Source organism: Neophocaena asiaeorientalis, unplaced genomic scaffold (assembly GCF_003031525.2).
Source record: "Neophocaena asiaeorientalis asiaeorientalis breed wild unplaced genomic scaffold, Neophocaena_asiaeorientalis_V1.1 scaffold96, whole genome shotgun sequence".
NCBI classification, from domain to species: Eukaryota; Metazoa; Chordata; class Mammalia; order Artiodactyla; family Phocoenidae; genus Neophocaena; species Neophocaena asiaeorientalis.
Genome location: NW_020175831.1, coordinates 3,259,728 through 3,280,768, shown reverse-complemented (window position 1 = coordinate 3,280,768; position 21,041 = coordinate 3,259,728).

The following is a 21,041-nucleotide window of genomic DNA, read 5'->3' as shown; positions in this document are numbered from 1 at the left end:
CACCAAGACCCTATCAGCCACCCGGCTTTTGTGAAGTCTGAGGTCTTCTGCCAGCAGTCAGTAGGTGTTCTGTAGGAGTTGTTCCACATGTAAATGTATTTCTGATGTATTACTGAGGAGGAAGGTGATCTCCAGGTCTTACTCCTCCACCATCTTGAAGGTCTCTCTGTAGAGTTTTTGATTTTTCTGGAGTCGGGCCTGAGAATTTACATTTGTAACAAGGTCCCAAGTGCTGCTGCTGCCGCTGTTTCAGGGACCAAGTTTTGAAAAGCATTGCTCTAGACTATGATTATGAATTTTGGAGTCAGAAATCCCTGGATTCAAATCCTGCTCTGTCACTGTGAAATTATGGAAAAGTTGCCAAGCCTAGGCGTCCTTATCTGTAGAAAGGGGATTGCAAGCATCTGGTTTGGTTTGGTTTGATTGGGTAAGGATTAAATGAGATATATCTATGTAACTTGCTTAGCACAGTGTCAGGCACATGGAAGTGACTTCACAGATGTGAACTTGTGATATTAGTAGTGTGCCTCTTAGAGGTAGGGTCACCAGAACTGCTGGCCCAAATGTTAAGGCAGAGACATCTATTTAGGGCAGTCTCTTTGAAAGTTAAGAAAGTCAGAGAAAATGTAGATGTGAAGAATTGTAAAACAGAGAACATGGGACCATATTCTGTAAGACTTTCTGATATGCTACAAAAAGAAAAAACGAGATCTGTCTTGCATCAAATAGTGAGAGAGTCATCCTCCAAAAGGTGAAGTTTAAAAAGGGGGGTAGAAGTGGAAATCCTGAACTGGACATTGGGACTATTTGTATTTAACATGTAATTCCCAACAAGTATATGCAGAGTGGAGTTTTTTCCACAATGGGCTTTTGAAGTGAAGGGATGAAGAACATGTAAGTGAGGGAAAGCAGGATACAGTACAAGGCACAGCACTGTATATGACCTTATTTATGTGCAAAGATAGTACATGCCTGGGCCAGTTATAAAGCAAGAAATGTTTGTCATCCTGGGACCAGATGTCTCCTGTCTTCATCTTCATCCTACTTCTGGCTCTCCATGTGCTCTTTACTCAGTGGTGTGTATTGTAGCTTTCCATCTCCTTCTCAAGCTGCACCTCACTAGCAAATAATTCCCAAGGAAGAATTTACAAAAATTGTTAGCATAGTGTAAAATTATGTCCTAAACTATGAGCATCCCTAGAATAGCATCTCCTAAGCTGTGTTTCTTGGAACAATGAATAGGTGGTCTGTGGAAAAGCATTCTTAATGTAACACGTATTTGCATATTAAAGGACTGAGAAGTCCTGAAGTTAAAAAAAAAAGCTATGTGATTTTGATTAAATCATCCTTTTAAAATATTTTCAACATTTTTCTATAATGAGCATGTACTACTCTTATAATAAAATGTGAATCAAATTACGTTAGAATACGGTCTAAGCCACCAAATGTAGCTTCCAGCCTTCTTTCTTCTCTACCTGTTATAGATTATTTGTGTCCCCCCCAAATCCATAAATTGAAGCCCCAACCCCCATCTGGAGACTTTGGGAGGTAATTAAGTTTAGATGAGATTATGAGCTTTGGGAGGTAATTAAGTTTAGATGAGATTATGACACTATGGGATTAGTGTCATTCTCAGCAGAACAAGAGAGACCAGAGCTTTTTCTTTCTCTGCCATGTGAGGATACAGCAAGAAGGCCGTCATCTACAAACGAGGGAGCAGGCCCTCACCAGATGTTAAATCTGCTGGCACCTTGATCTCAGACCTCCCAGTCTCCAGAATGTGAGAAATAAATATTTAGGGTTTAGCCATACAGTCTTTTGCATTATGTTACAGTAGCTCAAACTGACTAAAACACTACTCTTCCCTCACTTCTGTGGAAGAACTAAGGATGGCATGATGTCAGATTCTAAAATAACACGTTCTTAAAATGCCCTTTTTGAAGGATAACTGAATGTACATAGTTTGTATAATTGCTGAATGCCTCAAATATTTGCCATATGGAAAACCTCCTTCATCCCAATTAAAGCCATGAATCCACAGTCACCCTGAGCAATTAATTGTTCAACCTACTTAGTCTAAATTGGGTCAATCAAATCATGGGACATAAGAACTTATGGTGGCAGGAGAACCACAGAACCGAGGAACTATATCCAACTTCACTCTTCTAAGCTTGAGCACAGGCACGTGGTCATGGACATCAGTGCTACATTTGTAGGCAACAACTCAGCGAGCAGGCTTTTCCTGAGAAAGGAGATCTTCTCCCAAGATTGGGTTCAGTACAGACTGTAAGGGCCTAACCTCATATCCTTTGGAAATCTCGACTTCACCCCTGGGAAGTGTTTAAAACTTCAGTTGGGGTGTGGTTGTTCTATAGGTCACATTCTTCTTGGGGAGAGAGCATTTGAGGTCTCTGGTATTTTGAGGATAATCAGGGGCCTAGCACTATCAGGTGAGATGCCTTTGGAAAGAAACTGAAGTATGTGTTAAAATTAGGTTAGAAAACAATATATGTTTGACATTCTAGAAAGCAACTTTAGGCTGTTGAGTCCAACAGTGTGGCACAGTTTTTCCAGTAGGCAATGGAGAAGTTCAACAAGCCTTGTCTCTCTTTGGTGGAAATGACATGTAATCCAAATTGGGTAAGTATCACCCAGGCCAGCAAAGTTGATTAGACTTCTATCTCAAGCGGGCATTGAGGTCATGATCACACTTTGATCTTATGGAGGGGTGCCACCTGCAAGCAACAATAGGCCATTTGGGCTTTCCTGAGCAGAGGTCTTTGGGCAAAACAAGTTCAAACTCAAGGGAATGTGGACACAGGAGTTACTGTGCTGACCTGTCCAGAGCGCGTGTGAATTAATGACAAAAATTGTTAATTTTGGTAAAAATAAATTTCTTACTGGAAAAAATATTGACTTTTTTCTTAAGCAATTTGGGAATTGAATTAAAAACTCAATATTCTTAATTTTTAAGCAGTCAGTTCATTAGTATTAAACTGCCAAATATCTCTTACTGGAAAGGACCACAAGGAGAGGAAATAAAACACACTGTAAGGAATTGTACTTGTAAAAGGAAACAATAAGAACAACTGCAGAGCCCACCTCTCACACCTGGCTCACAGTGGCAATGGAATTTGGTACTTGGCAAAGTGTGTACAGGGCTGTCCCATGTGGTTGTGCTTGAAGCATGTCTTGGTGGAGTGTGCTCTCTCTCTCATTCCTCGTGGCAAACTGTCCTAGTGAGAGGAAGCTCCAGAATTCATGCATAAGACATGTCATGGTAGTAATAATAGCACTTACTCATATTTACATTTATATATCTGGTCTTTTCTTAATCTGTTTCTCAGAAAGAAAACTCTAATACTGAACTGTCTGGTTTAAAACCAGACACGTGGCAACCATATTTACTAAAACTTCACTGGCTGCCAGGCAATGTGCTATTTGCATTCACATGTATTATGTGTATTATGTCTTATTAAACCCTTGTAATGGTTCTATGAGTAAAGTATTTTATTCCTATTGTACAGATGAGGAAACTAGAGCTCTGAGAGGTTAAGTAACTTGCTTAAGGTTATCCAGCTAGTTTCTAATAAGGTAATATGGTCTTGGAATATGTAACCTCACATATCTTTATGTTCCTTTGATATTTGATACACTGAAGTAATGGAAGATTTCCCTATATCTGCCCTCAAGCTTTTCCTTGATTGATCTGTGAGTTTAGAACACTTCAAAACTGAAGAGTATCCTTGGGACCTCAGAAAGCATGATGTCTACGAAGTATTAGAAAAAGATCTGAAGAGTATCATCAATAATCAACTGTTGATAAACTTAAGTGAGGCCAGATTTTGCACACACACACACACACACACACACAAATTCCCCCAACAAGCCATGAAAGACAAGAAGAATTACAGGCTTTGATAGTGACTGGTGTGGTCAGAAGTCACCTCAGGGTCTCAATATACCATTAAGTTTCAGCACCTACCCAACTGGGGCACTTACTGGCTACTGGGTGTCTAGTTTGATTAGATTTTCAGACTCTTTATTATTTTCAAAAGATCTGGTGCAATGGATAGAACCACATGGAGAGACACTGATGCCTCTTCCATCTTCCTAAGAAAATGCTCAGAAAAATCACATGGTAGTTTTCAGATTGCAGGCTCTTCTAATGGTGTGAATGCTTTAGGCTATGATTCCTAGAGGTGTGAACGAATTTCTTCCCAAGAGAATTTTTACTCTCCCTTCCACTGATATGTTGGAACTTCCTATAAGGGAGCATTTCACAACAAAACTTCTAGAACCATCAGCTGTATATTAGTACAGACTTGATGAATATGTCTTGGTTTAAATCCGGGACAACAAAAAGGACTTCTGAAATAATGTTGCAAAAAATAAGTATCTTTATCCATTAACTGACTTATGGTTGCATCGGTATAGCCATTTCTATTTCTGAATTAACTAGAAGCATTTCCCCTGGCCTTCTGAAAATTATACAACTCCTAGATTTTACTGACATAATGCCAGGTGGTGGGTACTGTTCCTCAACTTCATTTTAAAAGGTGTAAAGAGAGAGGACCTTCGAGATGGCGGAGGAGTAAGATGTGGAGGTAACCTTCCTCCCCAGAAATACATCAAAAATGCATCTACATGTGGAACAACTCCTACAGAACACCTACTGAACTCTGGAAGAAGACCTCAGACTTCCCAACAGCCGTGTTGCTGATAGGGTCTTGGTGCCCTGGCCAGCTGTGAGGCCTGAGCCTCTGACGTGGGAGAGCTGAGTTCAGGACATTGGACCACCAGACACCTCCCAGCCCCACGTAATATCAGTCAGTGAGAGGTCTCCCAGGTAGCTTCATCTCAACATTAAGACCCAGCTGCACTCAATGACCTGCAAGCTATAGTGCTGGACACCCCATGGCAAACAACTAGCAAGACAGGAACACAACGCCACCCACTAGCAAAGAGGCTGCCTAAAATCATCATAAGTTAACAGACACCCCAAAACACATGCAGTGTGTTTTGCAGACATCTCACGCAGTCCTGCCCACCAGAAAGACAAGATCCAGCCTCATCCACTGGAACACAGGCACCAGTCCCCTCCACCAGGAAACCTACACAACCCACTGAACCAACCTTACCCACTGGGGGCAGACGCCCAAAACAACAGGAACTATGAACCTGTAGCCTGCAAAAAGGAGACTCCGAACACAGTAAGTCAAGCAAAATGAGACATATATCTTGGGTCACAAATCAAGCCTTGGTAAATTTAAGAAAACTGAAATCATATCAAGTATCTTTTCTGACCACAACGTTATGAGACTAGATATCAATTACAGGAAAAAAACTGTAAAAAGTACGAACACATGGAGGCTAAACAATATGTTACTAAATAACCAAGAGATCACTGACGAAATCAGAGGAAATCAAAAAATACCTAGAAACATATAACAATGAAACCATGACGACCCAAAACCTGTGGGATGCACCAAAGCAGTTCTAAGAGGGAAGTTTATAGCAATACAGTAACACCTCAAGAAACAGGAAACAACTCAAATTAACAACCTAAACTTACACCTAAAGCAATTAGGGAAAGTCCATTAGCCAGACTCTTCAAGAAAAAAAGGGAGAAGACTCAAATCATCAGAATTAGAGATGAAAAAGGAGAAGTAACAACTGACATGGCAGAAATACAAAGGATCTTGAGAGATTACTGCAAGCAGCTATATGCCAATAAAATGGACAACCTGGAAGAAATGGACAAATTCTTAAAAAAAACAACCTTCCAAGACTGAACCAGGAAGAAATAGAAAACGTAAACAGACCAATCACAAGCACTGAAATTGAAACTGTGATTAAAGATCTTCCAACAAACCAAAGTTCAGGACCAGATGGCTTCACAGGCGAATTCTATCAAGCATTTAGAGAAGAGTTAACACCTATCCTTCTCAAACTCTTCCAAAATATAGCAGGGAGAGGAACACTCCCAAACTTATTCTACGAGGCCACCATCACCCTGATACCAAAACCAGACAAAGATGTCACAAAGAAAGAAGACTACAGGCCAATATCACTGATGAACATAGATGCAAAAATCCTCAACAAAATACTAGCAAACGGAATCCAACAGCATATTAAAAGGATCATACACCATGATCAAGTTGGGTTTATCACAGGAATGCAAAGATTCTTCAATATACGCAAATCAATCAACATGATACACCATATTAACAAATTGAAGGAGAAAAACCATATCATCATCTGAATAGATGCAGAGAAAACTTTCGACAAAATTCAACACCCATTTAGGATAAAAACCCTGTAGAAAGTAGTCACAGAGGGAACTTACCTCAACATAATAAAGACCATATATGACAAACCCAGAGCCAACATCGTTCTCAATGGTGAAAAACTGAAACCATTTCCACTAAGATCAGGAACAAGACAAGGTTGCCTACCCTCACCATTGTTATTCAACATAGTTTTGGAAATTTTAACCATAGCCATCAGAGTAGAAAAAGAAATAAAAGGAACCCAAATCAGAAAAGAAGAAGTAAAACTGTCACTGTTTGCAGATGACATGATACTGTACATAGAGAATTCCAGAGATGCTACGAGAAAACTACTAGAGCTAATCAATGAATTTGGTAAAGTAGCAGAATACAAAATTAATGCACAGAAGTCTGTTTCATTCCTATACACTATTGATGAAAAATCTGAAAGAGAAATTAAGGAAGCACTCCCATTTACCATTGCAACAAATAGAATAAAATACCTAGGAATAAACCTACCTAATGAGACAAAAGACTTGTATGCAGAAAACTATAAGACACTGATGAAAGAAAGTAAACATGATACAAACAGATGGAGAGATATACCATGTTCTTGGATTGGAAGAATCAACACTGTGAAAATGACTATACTACCCAAAGCCATCTACAGATTCTGTTCCATCTCTATCAAACTACCAATAGCTTTTTTCACAGAACTAGAACAAAAAATTTCACAATTTGTATGGAAACACAAAAGACCCCGAATAGCCAAAGCAATCTTGAGAAAGAAAAACACAGCTGGAGGAATCAGGCTCCCGGAGTTCAGACTATACTACAAAGCTACAGTAATCAAGACAGTTTGGTACTGGCACAAAAACAGAAATATAGATCAATGCAACAGGATAGAAAGCCCAGAGATAAACCCACTCACATATGGTCACCTTATTTTTGATAAAGGAGGCAAGAGTATGCAATGGAGAAAAGACAGCCTCTTCAATAAGTGGTGCTGGGAAAACTGGACATGTAAAAGAGTGAAATTAGAATAGTCCCTAATACCGTACACAAAAATAAACTCAAAGTGGATTAAAGACCTAAATGTAAGGCCAGACACTGTAAAACTCTTAGAGGAAAACATAGGCAGGACACTCTATGACGTAAATCACAGCAAGATCCTTTTTGACCCACCTCGTAGAGAAGTGGAAATAAAAAGAAAAATAAACAAATGGGACCTAATGAAACTTAAAAGCTTTTGCACGGCAAAGGAAACCATAAACAAGACCAAAAGACAACCCTCAGAATGGGAGAAAATATTTGCAAGTGAAGCAACTGACAAAGGATTAATCTCCAAAATTTATAAGCAGCTCATGCAACTCAATATCCAAAAAACAAGAACCCAATCCAAAAATGGGCAGAAGACCTAAATAGACATTTCTCCAAAGAAGATATGCAGATTGCCAACAAACACATGAAAGGATGCTCAACATCACTAATCATTAGAGAAATGCAAATCAAAACTACAATGAGGTATCACCTCACAGCTGTCAGAATGGCCATCATCTAAAAATCTGTAAACGATAAATGCTGGAGAGGGTGTGGAAAAACTGGAACCCTCCTGCACTGTAGGTGGGAATGTAAATTGATACAGCCACTATGGAGAACTGTATGGAGGAGGTTCCTTAAAAACTAAAAATAGAACTGCCATATGACCCAACCATCCCACTACTGGGCATATACCCTGAGAAAACCATAATTCAAAAAGAGTCATGTACCACAATGTTCATTGCAGCACTATTTACAATAGCGAGGACATGGAAGCAACCTAAGTGTCCATCGAAAGCTGAATGAATAAAGAAGATGTGGCACATATATACAATGGAATATTACTCAGCCATAAAAAGAAACAAAATTGAGTTATTTGTAGTGAGGTGGATTGATCTAGAGACTGTCATACAGAGTGAAGTAAGTCAGAAAGAATAAAACAAATACTGTATGCTACCACATATATATGGAGTCTAAAGAAAAAAAAAAAGGTTGTGAAGAACCTAGGGGCAGGACTGGAATAAAGACGCAGATGTGGAGAGTGGACTTAAGGACACGGGGAGGGGGAAGTGTGAGCTGGGACGAAGTGAGAGAGTGACATGGACTTATATACACTACCAAATGTAAAATAGATAGCTAGTCTGGAGCAGCCACATAGCACAGGGAGATCAGCTCTGTGCTTTGTGACCACCTAGAGGGGTGGGATAGGGAGGGTTGGAGGGAGATGCAAGAGGGAAGGGATATGGGGATATAAGTATAGGTATAGCTGATTCAGTTTTTTATACAGCAGAAACTAACACAACTGTGTAAAATAATTATACTCCAATAAAGATGTTAAAAAATGTATGAAGAGTGTGTGACCTGTCCTCTTTTAGAATCTGCACTAATGATTGATGAATTTGTAAGCATAGCACTTTTGAAGTCTTTGGCAGCATGAGCAGAAGTTGGTTTCTCTGCAGTGATATACAGGATTTCTGGGGATGAGTGTTTCCTTTTCATTAGAGGCAGAAGACCCATCTATTAGAAGCTGCTCTCTGGTTTTTCAGGCATGTAGAACTATACCAGGGTACTTTACTGGGCCATTAGAAATGTGACCTTTGAATTGGTCAAGAGGTTCAGAAATCCCACAAATTTGGGGGTTGAGAAACGGTGCAGTGTAATGGCCTCACTAGTCTATGGATTTTTTTCATGAAATTTAAGTCCCTTATCAATAATTGATAGGGTGGATAATAAGCACTTTTCAAACAATCTGATGTGTTTATCAAATACCCTCAGTTTAAGTGAAGCAGGATAGTGAGAGTTTTTAGAAGAACATACGTTGTGCCTCACAGATGTTGAGAAACACAGCAGGAATGTGTTCAGGGTAACTATCTTATATGCTTCAAAATACGATAAGCCTGTGTAAATGGTAAGGACTCTTATTCACAAGGAATAGAACCTGCCTCAAACAAGCAAGAACACCAAAGGAAACTTACTAGGTCCCAGATCTGGGGAAGCCTGAGGCTGGAGCTGTCTTTGTGACCACATTGACCTACATGACATCCTTGGCTTGCCTTCTCTCCCTGATTCTGTTTCTAAGTAGTAGCCTGATTGCTTTTCTCCTTCATTCCAAATGCTTCCTTCCTTCATGTAGAATCTTCAGGCTTACATTCATCCAGTTTAACTATTCCATAAAGGAGTAAAAAGAGCTTCTTTCATGCAGGGTCTTACGCAAAATCCAAAAGAAGGACTCCATTATTCCTGTAGTGTCCTGTGTTCATCACAAGCCCACTGTTACAACAAATGTATGAGGCACTGGTCCCTGCAGTGTGAGGAAATCAGAAAAGGACTCTTAAGATCCTGGGGTTCCTACAAAATGGTAGGAGGTATAGGGCATTAACAAATACATAATTTGAGGCAGCATGTGAAATTAAGACAAGAGAAATCTAAAACGATGGAAATCAGACAGATCAGCTGACTGTACCAGAGCTCTTTCATGAGGAAAAATATTTCATCTGTTTATTGAAGAATGGATTAGATTTCAGTGGTGAGAAGTCAGGGACAAGAGGAGAGTCATTCCAGAAAAAAAGGAATGGTATAAAGAACCACAAAGGGACAGGAAAAAGGGAAGAGTTAGCAGCTTGATGTGAATAAAATATGGGTTTTGTAAAGGAAGAAATGTGAACTAAAGTTAGTATGAAATATTGGTATCAGATCGTAGAGGACTTTGAGATCTTCAGCTTTCACCTAGTTGTTTCCACTTAAAACAACAAAAAATGCTGTGTAGGTCCAGTAAAGGTTTTAGAGCAAGGAGAGGCAGGATCAAATAATTCATTAGAGAGTTTCAAATGGCAGTCATAGTGAGGAAGGATTGGATGGGGAATTTACTGTAGCTGGCCATTTCCTTTTATGTCCCACAACCACCTCACATTCAGTGCCACCTCTCCCATTGTCTTTTTGTGGCTGCATCATTTTCTTAGCAATTCAGCCATGGCTGTTGGTGATAATAGGTGACAACATGGATGAGTCACAGTGCTATCCTTGAACACCAGTATTTTTATGTGGATGAAAATCAAGTTAAAATGAGTATAGAAGACACACTGAGAGGAAACACATAGCTGTCTCCCAGCCTGGGGGCCAAGGAGCAGGGAAGGTCCTGACCTCTTCTGCAGGTGAATCGAGCTGGGTGAAGTGAGCTAAAAGTCTAATTGCTATGGACAGACAGACAGACGGGAACCCCAGATCATTCTGAGCAGTGGCAGGTGGGGAATTTTTCTTCACCTCTAGCAGCTAAGTCCTGGAGACAGGCCCCCTTGCAGTAATACAGAGGTCCCCCAGAGGCTTCCTCCTGGTCCAGAAAAATTATCAGTATGTATTTGAATACAGGTCAGTGTTATAACCAAGACCTCAAATAATAGTGGCTTAAATCAGATAGAGGTTCATTTTTCTCAGGCAATAATCTGAGCATAAGCAGACCAGAGCTGACATGGCAGGTCACAGCATTAGCAACACACAGCTTTCTTCTCATGGTTTAATCATGTCCATAATCCTACCATTAGGAGGGGGAAGTGGGACCCTACAAGGGTTCACTGAAAGCTGTACACGTCACTTCCGCTTACACTCTAATGACCATAATGTAGCCATATAGCTGCACATAGCTGGAAGTGCTCGGGCCATGTGCTCAGCTAATAATAACAGCTGATGCTTACATAGTGCTTCCTGGAACCAAGCACTGTTCTAAGAGCTTTGCACATGTTGACATACAACAACCCCATGAGGTAAGAACTGGAATTATTCCCATTTTACAGATAAGGTAACCAAGCACAGAGACATGGAGTAACTCACCCAAGGTCATCAGATAGTAAGTGATGGGGGTGACATTCAAACCCTCACTGTCTGGTTCCAAAATGTGTGATTTTAACCATTCTGCAATGTTGCCTCTAAATTCAGGGTTCTGTTAGTAAGGGAGGATGAAAATTAGGGAACGATCAGTTATCACTACTCTAGCACCCCAGCATTCATGTTTGTCACACACATCGATGGCTCCAAGCTTTGGGATGCTCTCCGTCATTGCTCTGTTCTTTCCAGTTTTCCACACATTGCCATTCACAACATTCTACGTCCCCACGCCACATCCCTGTAGAGATGGCTGACATGATAACTTCCGGTCAAGCCTCCTGGCTTCCAGCCTCCATACTCCAGCCTCCCCTATACTTCCCCACCAAATGAATCTTGCCTAAATGCCATCTTCTTCATGTCTTTCCCCTCTTTAGAAACCAACAGGGATAAGCACTACTTAACTGGATCAACTTCCTTCTTCTAAGCCTGGCCTTCACTTTCACAATTTGATACCAAACATACATTCCAGACTTACAAATCCCTCCTCAGGGCCCACGCAAATCCTCTCTACAGCTGTCACATTGGTCTGTTTATGCCATATGTGTTCCTATAACCCAGCTCTCTTGGAAGAAAAGGAAGGGTCACCCATATATATATAGGAAGTTTGCTCAAGTCCTTGGATCACTGAGAATGGCTGCACCTTGCCCCTGTTCGCTTGTCTGAAGTCTACCCATCCCAGCTTGCATCCTACCTGCCCAGTGGCTAACTTAGAGTTCTGTCCCCATGTGCACTGAATGAATATATGATCAGTGGCTTACCCACCAGCCCAAGACATCCACTCCTCCCTGTGCTCTCATTGCTCCTCCCACCCCTGACCAAAGGTGTTAGCCCTCTTTCTATGTATATAGTCTTGCACCGCATGAGATGGAGGCCAAGTTTTGTCCTATTGTGATCCCCTATTGCAGTGAGGTGCTCAATATACTTTGCTGATTGGCTAGGGGTCGGTCCTAAGTGACTTATTTAGTCACTTTTAAGAATCCCTGTAAGCAACGTAACTTGGAAAATGATTGTCCACTAGTGTTCTACAATAAGCAAAAACGTCACGTTAAGTCTGCTGGATTGCCTAATGTTAAATGTAAAGGAAATAAGAATATGGCATCTTTTCCTTTGCCATGATGTATATTGTCCACGTTAGACAGTCAGAAAAAGTAGATATAGACTTGAAAGGATGTCTCATCCTCAGGCACTTTCCTGTATTTTGTATAACAAGTATTAAAGAGTTTTTTCAGATATTTGTAGATAAATTTGAGCTGAAGTTGAACATCTCTTGAATTTTGAACATCAGCTATAGGACATAGGGTAGGAAACCAACGGACATTAATGAAAGAGCTTTATTTCAGAAAGGATGGGATCACGTGCTTCTGGAATGAAGGAGGAGGAATGTACTTTCAAAGGGGTACCTTCCAGAAATTTTGTTTGTGCTGTTGGCTCCAGGGTAAGAAGGAAGAAGTGGTGACATGAATATATTTTAAAGTCAGGGCATTGTAAGCTTGTCTTAGACTTCTGAGCTTTCAGAGTGTTTGTTCAGGAGGTGGTTGCCAAGGTTTTACAACTTTGCTAAAAACATGCGGTCTCCTCTTTAGATCCATTCAGTTGATATCATTTTTAGTGACTGCCGAGGCAGCATTGTTGCTGAGAATTGATGCGGCAATGAGTCTTTACTAGCACCCATCTAAACTGGACTTTTGTATCGTACATTTTACTTTGATTACATTTTTTCTTTTAGAAATTCCCTGGAAACCAGCTTTGTCTTGTCAACTGAATAACAAGCATGGAATTTATATAATCACTGCCTTTCCACAGTGCAACTGATTTGCATCTTCTGGCTAAATGCAAATTGTCCATCCTTAAGTTCAAGGCATTTGCCTCTCTTTAAATGAACAGCACTAAAGTGACTTGTAGACATGACTGTTTGTTTAGCTTGGCTTCTCTCTTTGATCTCATGTTAACATACCTTAATGGCAGGTAATGATTGATAATAGAGTATTGTAAAGTTCAGGTAATAAATACTGCTTAACTCATAATAATGCTGAATAATGTACTTTTTATGACTTGGTTTGTTGGAAAATTTCCTTGTCAGCTTGGTCTAATTGTCCAAACAAAACCACCCATTACTTGAAGAAATACATGTCTACCTTAGACACATTAATTAGGGTCATGGCTGGGCTGCACAAAGGAATATAGTAACACTTTAGTTATCTTTAAATGTAATCTTTGGACAATCTTACTAATGCTAGACTCAGGTTTAATGAGAAGCTTTTGTTTACACTTGCCCTTTGAGGCTCACGAGCCTGCGTTGGAGTCTATGGTGATGGCTGTGGACCACATGTACACACACCATGGTCTCTCCTTTGAGGCTTCCAGAAGTCATCAATTCTAGTGGTTTGGACATCAGAAGTCATAAAATTAAGTTTTCTTTGGCATGAGGGGCGGGGGTATTTGTATGAAGAGAAAAGGAAAATCTTTTAAATTTTTTATTGCTAAATATTTGAAGACACATGGCATTGAGATTAGAGTAAAAAGGGGATTTGGTGTCTTGGTATTGACAAGCTTGAGGGCTGTACATAAAGTGCTGGGTGAAGAACTGCTTGCCCAAATATGGTATTTCCATGATGCTTCACTGACTTTGAAGTCCCAGGAATATTCTAGAGAATATAGTACAATAGAAATCCAGGAGATGACCATGTGGGCTTTTTACAAAACGACCAACGTAACACCCAAGGTTTAACTGCAGAGCATTCCCATAATGAATCCAAAAACAGCTCTCTGAAAAAGAATGCTTGGTTTTAAAGTTTGGAATGATTCAATTCATGATTCCAAATGCGTGAATTGCTACTATACTCAATTCAGGGGCTTGTTTCCTGCATATTGTGAAAAAAAAGGTGTGTGTATAATTTTTCAGATTTGAGCCAAATTGTTATTTCATTGATGACAGTTTCATGTCTTATTTTATACCTGAAATTCTAAGAAAACCCACAATGGGAAAAATTTTATTCTCACTTTGTTGTAATCACATCATTTTCTCTCCTGACAGGTCTCTATAAATGACTTGTTCTTTAGTTCTTATACATTTATAGTTTTTACTGCCATTAGGTTCCTAGAATGGCTCATTTTGATGAATAATATTGTCCACTTCACACACACATTACTTGCTATCTACCTTAAGTCTTTTTTTTTTTCTTTTTGGCCACACTGCGAGGCATGTGGAACTTCCCTGACCAGGGATAGGCCCATGCCCCATGCAGTGAAAGCACGGAGTCTTAACCACTGGACCACCAGGGAAGTCCTACCTTAAGTCTTATTTTGCTTAAAAGCAGGATATTTCAGATTGACTTTAAAATAAATCTGTTGGTCCTTAACAATTTTGCCCTTTTATCCTGATGATTTATTTCATGTTCTACTTTAGTCTGTTTTTGCTGAAATTCTTGGAAGATTACAGAATCAAAAATGACAATCTTTAGAAATTTGGTTTCCTGGATGTATACATACAAAGATTGGTGTCTTGGTGGGATTGATTTGCTTGCCCCTTTCAAGTAAAAACATAAATACTTTTTTTATCATTGTTAAATATGAGAATACGTGCCTAAAACTCTCATAGCAGTTAATAAATAAACCATGGACTTGCAAAAATGTTCGAGGTTAAGAACTGCATGCATCAAACAATAGGTACATTGCAAATATCACTGCCAATCAACTGCTTTCCCTTTCCTGATGGATCTGTGCTGATGCTGTGTGAGGCTCACAAATTGACATGTCTCATAAGTTTTTAAGACAGACTAATGCAGGAGGAATGGTCATTTGACCAGTGTATACTTGGATTACATTCATCTTTTCTGATTTTAAAATTCATTTAGATAGGAAACAAGTCTTCAGAATCCTTCAGTTTTATATATAATCTGTTTCAAGGGGAATCCATTTCAGCTGTATGTTAATGTCTAAGTAGGTACTTTTAAGCAACCCGGAGACAGTGCAAGTGTTCTCAACCCTGGCTGCGTGGTAGAATCATGTGGGTAAGTATTTTTAAAATGTTGATATCCCAGGTCAACCTAAGAAAACTTTAATTAAATTCGAATCTTGGGGCAGGGACTCTGGCTTTATATGGGTTTTTTTTTTTTTAACTTTTCCAAGTACTTCTAATATGTAGATCAGAAGTTAGAAACCACTGATTGTGTATAATGTTTCTAAAATCCAAGTCTAAGAGAGCCCTTGTGCAGAATTGATTGGGACACTTGTTAAGTGCACTTTCCCAAGCCACCCTTGCTCAAGACCTCCTGAAACAGAACTGCTGAAGAGAGCCTGGAAGCTGAATTTTTCATGTGAACTTCACATGCACACGGAAGTTTGAAATTTACTACTGCGTTTGAAATTTACTACCGGTCTCAGGTCTCACCTAAAGAAAGTTAATCCTCACAACAACCCTTTGCAATGGGTTCTAAGACTACCATTATACAGGTGGGAAAACTAAGGTAACTCTCTGGAGGTCCCAGTTCCACTGTGGAAGCAGGATTTGAGCCTATGGGGTTGACTTGAGAGCTGTGCACACAGCTACTGCTCCATAGCTCCACAGCCTCTAGATATGAGCACTGCTCTGGGGTGATTACATACGTCCAGCTCTGTGGTAAGTTACGTGTTAATGAAGCACATTAAATAGGGTGAAATGAATGGTGAGATACAGAAACTGGAGGATTAATTCTGATTGCTGGTGAGGGTTTCAGGAAAGCCTTCATGAAAGGACCAGGCACCTGAGCTGACCCTCTAAGGATGGGGAGGGCTTCTCCAGGCAGAGGCTGTGCAAACACAGGCAGAAGAGTGTGTGAGGTGCTCAGAGAATGGCAGAAGTTTTCTATAGCTCAGTGCAGGGTTGTACTAGGTAAGACTGAAGTCTGGAAAAGTAGATTTGAGGCCTTCTGTGGAGGAATTGGATGCAGTTTGCTTTTTACTTATTCCAGCAATAAGCCATTCAACCAATAAATATTTTTATTCCAATACTAGATGGTGGTTAGTGAGCAGAGGAGAAAATTTTTTAAATACTCTTTAGTTACTGGCATTCAGGAAGTCATACTCCAGTAGTCACTCATGGATACTTTAAAATATTATTTATTAACTTTTGAATAGGAACTGCCTTTGCATGGGATAAAATCCAGATGAACAAAAGGCTGCGAATGAAAAATAAGTCTCCCACCCACCCCTGACCACCAGCCACCCAGCTCCCCTTTCCAGAGGCAACAATTGTTGTTCAGTTAGTAAAGCCTTTGTTCTCTCTCCCGCGGTCATGGTCACATGATCTGTGTAGTTGTAAACCCTCCCAGTCCCATTAACTCACCGGCATTTGGCCTGGTTATACATTTGCATCCAGGGTTCTCATGGATATTAGTTCAACAAGCATTACTGAATGCCTACTGTGTGTCTACTTTTGAAGGCCTAGACTGGGGACTGGGAGAGCAAGAAGAGGTAACACTTGCCCTTAGGGATCACACAGTATAATAAGGTAAACCACCAAAAACTAATTATGACAGTGCAATCTGGGAAATGTAATAGCAGTAAATTCATGGCTTTATGGGGATAAGTGGCCTCTAAGGCCCAAGCTCTTTTTAGTTCCTGCTGCCTCTGGGCAGAGAAAGATGCTGAGCCACTAAAGCCCTAGGCTGATGTCATACTTAAGGTGAACTGTATCCTTCCAAACTCACTGTTTTTTATTTTTGCATAACTTGATCAAAATCATTCCTCCTTGTCACAGTCTCTTCCACATCTAGACATTTTCAGATGTGTATTCTTTTGTTATTTTATTATTAATTACTAATCATGGTTACTTAGTTGATTTATTTTACTTCTAAATTAATTCTCTTGCAGTATAGTTTTTAGTCTTGAGCAGGTGGAATAAACCAAATTTTGTGAGTTTTGTGCCACTGGCATGTGATTTTGAGCACTGCTTTGTTCTGTTTAATTCTTATGTGGTCCCACTGAAATATCAATAGGTTATGAATATTCACAAGAGTACAGGTGGCAGTAACTCCTTTTACAAAAAATAATGCACATGTAGCACATAAAATTTTTATTCTTTTGAGGCAGTTTCCCAAGCTGTGTTCCAAGGACACATTTCATAAGATATTAATAGATATTATACTGAAAAAAATTGTATGGTTCAGTAAGTTTGGATATGAAGGAATAAATGGGCTTCTTTACTCGAGAAATTTTTAGAGCCTTTAGTATGTTAACCTACATTGTGAATTTCTAGGAGAACATTGTATGTGGTGCTTCTCAAACTTATTTGACAGTGAAAACTAGTTTTTGTTTATTTTTTTAGAAATACAGCCATTGTCCTCTTGGGACATTCTGTTTTATTAGATGACTGATGATGTCTAGTGCAATAGATTCTGCATGTGAAATGCCCCCAACAAATGGCTCTCCATCAGAAGAGAAACACTCTTAAAAGTAGCCAGATATATACATATTTATAGTTACAAACCATGTGTATGTAACTAAAGTGGAAGCTTATTTCTGTGTGTTGATGGAACTTCTGGTTTACTTTCTTAAGCTCTTTACTGTGTCCTGGCAAAGCCTTGAACGTGGATGGCTCTGACTTGACTTCAGAAAGAGCCCCTTCAGCTCTGGGGCTGGCTTTCTCCCATTTGATTCCGCTCTCCCTTTTCAGCCTTTTGATTTTTGTTAACACTCCCCTCTTTTCCTCTTCTCCAGCTGCTCCCTCTGCCTTTGGGGAGATGTGGACAAGAGACAATGACTGTGAAGATGGCAAAAACAGGCAGAGTGGAGAAAGACTTGACAGAGAGCACAGAGAAGGGGATGGGGAATTATGAACAAAGGTAGAGGAGAGGAGCATGGCAACCATGGGCCTCTAACAATCATCTCTAAACATTTACGCCTCATCATTTCTCCTTGTGGGCAGATGGGGGATCGAGCGGCATGCAAATCACATAAACCCAGACACCAGAAATGTTCACAAATTGCCGGGGAGGGTTTGGCAACAAAGAGGAATGTTGTCATCTTTGTTGCTATGTGATGAAGACTATTTTGGAAGTTCTTTAGGAAAGTTCTAGCCAGACAAGTTTTTCCTTTTTGTTGTCACTTCCCCCACCATCAGATTCTATGCATCTGTAGTCTTATCTATGTTCATAGAATGAACGAAGCTGTAGTTTACCTCCATCTGTAGCCATTCTCATTGCATTGCTGAGAATGAGGAAAAAGGGTGTGAAGGGAAGAAATAGGCTCAGAAGCTCAGAAAATCACCAGTGGATGGATGAGTGGAACATAAGAAGCTGCAGACAGAGGTGAGCAGACTTCAAAAGAAAATCTTTCTTAGGGTGTATTACTTAGGATTATATTCAGATGCGAGGGACAGAAAACCCAAGATAACAATGGTTTACATAAGATCGAATTTTATTTCTCTCTCATCTAGGAGTGTGGGTAGGCAGTGTGGGGCTGGTGTGGTGCACCATACACCTTATATCTTTTCTGTTAGGGGCATGGCCTTCACCTCGTGCTCCAGAATGCTAACATCAGCATTGTAGGCAAGAGGATGGAGAAAGGAAGGAAAAAAGAGAGAGTGAGGGAGACATAGGGCAATTATGTACTCTCCTTTCAGGAAGGTTTCTGCAATGACTCTCCAACATCCCGCTTACATCCCATTGACTATAAATGGAATTGGCCAATACCTAGCTGCAGGAGAATCTGAGAAATTCAGTTTTTATTCAGGGCAGCCATTTGTCCAGTCAAAACTTGAGCTCATTTACTGTGGGAGAAGGAGATAACCAATGTGAGATTGGGGAATGTGGTAGACTGTGTAATTATTCACAGAATTGTTTAGTCCCTCACTTGCCACTGACACCAGATTTGGCCACATGACTTACTTCAATCAATGAAACATAAGCCAAAGCTTTAAGAGCCAACCAGTAGTTTACCACATCCTCTTTGCCCTCTGCCATGGGACTGGCAATATTCCAGTCACTGGAACATCACTAGGTCCTGGAGGGGAGATGACACAGAGCAGAGATGCAGCTGGCTTGTGACAGACCTGAGACATGAGTGGAAAATCAACTTGAGATTTGGAGGTCATTTGTTACTGCAGCGTAACTTACCCCAGTGTTTTCAAAATACAGTCCCCAGACCATCACCATCATCCTCTTCCAGGAACTTGTTAGAAATGTACATTCTCAGCTCCACTCTGGACCTACTGATTAGAAACATAGGGGCAGGGCCCAGCACACTGTGGTTTAACAAGTCTTCCAGGGGATTCTGATGTGGCTAAAGTGTTTGAGCCACTGTCCTGGTCTATTCTGACTGAGATGGGGGACTAGAGGTGTCTGTCTCACACATGGGCTTGACTGTCTGCTACCTATAGGTGTAACTAGGGAGCAAGGGCTGCCATCTGTTCCTCATGCGAGAGAGAAAAGAAATGGATTCAGTAACTACAAGAGTGAAAGTGGCATCTTCCTGTCATTTGGTGTGACTTTAGCTGCAAGGAAGGAGACCAGGAAATTTGTTACTGCAAGAAGTGGATAGTTGTACCCGTATCCTTGGAGAAGCAGGAGAAGAGTGATGCGTTAGAAGTGGATTTCTCACTTCTTTGACCTTATGGCACCCTATTATGATTGGAGTGCACACAAACCACTAGAACAGCATATCTTACATGTTAAAGTAAATTGCCCTATTAATGGCCTATATCTGATTTTTACCAGATACTACCACCTCAAGACAGTTGAGACACCCTAGTTTGTTCCAAAACGTGGCTGACAAATTACACTTTGAATTCTCAGATGTGCTGAGAATGATGTGTGCGCATCCTGCAGAGAGCAAAACCTGAGGCTATTCCCAGAAATCCCTATAGAGTAGAGCTGGAAATAAGCAATGGACACATCCTCACAGTAAGTCTTTTTTTTTTTGACTGCATTGGGTCTTCGTTGCTGTGTGTGGGCTTTCTCTAGTTGCATCGAGCGGGGGCTACTCTTCGTTAAAGTGTGCAGGCTTCTCATTGCAGTGGCTTCTCTTGTTGCAGAGCACGGGCTCTAGGTGCACAGGCTTCAGTAGTTGTGGTGCGTGGGCTCAGTAGTTGTGGCTCGCAGGCTCTAGAGAGCAGGCTCAGTAGTTGTGGTGCACGGGCTTAGTTGCTCCATGGCATGTGGGATCTTCCCGGACCAGGGATCAAACCCGTGTCCCCTGCATTGGCAGGCGGATTCTTAACCACTGCGCCACCAGGGACATCCTCACAGTAAATCTTTGGTGCCTTTTTCACCCCCTTGCAGAACTTTCTGTATTATCCAGATTGCTTTGGTCTACTGGACAGAATTCCATATTCTAGATGTTTCCTAAGAATCCAACGTCTCCGTTTTCCTGTGTATTATTCTCTTGACTCCAGGTTTGATGATTAAATGGATGGGAACTAAGATATCTGCTGGTATCTTACTCTCTTAGATATAGGTTTTATTTCAGCACTGCCAGTCTAAAAGTATGAAAGCCCATGGTGCAGGCTCTAGGAGATGTCTTTGAAGAGGACCATGAAGAGAAGCCAAACCATGGCAAAGTGTGGGAGGAGAGAGTGAAGCATGTGTGAGGCCAGCAGTCTTGGCATGTGGTGGGAAGGTGGCACTCCTGCCCCTCCTTACTTCAGGTGACTGACTGTATTTCCCCCTCTGCTATGCTTTTGTGAGAAATTCAGGTTTCAAATAAAAATACCAAATAACCCTAATGAGGGAGCGGTTTAGCTTGAATCAGCAATATTCTACATACGTTGGCCTCTCAGTGTGAACTGAGCAAACCTCCCCATTGTGTGAAGGAGCAGGCACCTCATTTGCTGCCTTTGGCTGAAGAGTTGCCATATTCAGAACAAACATGATTTCC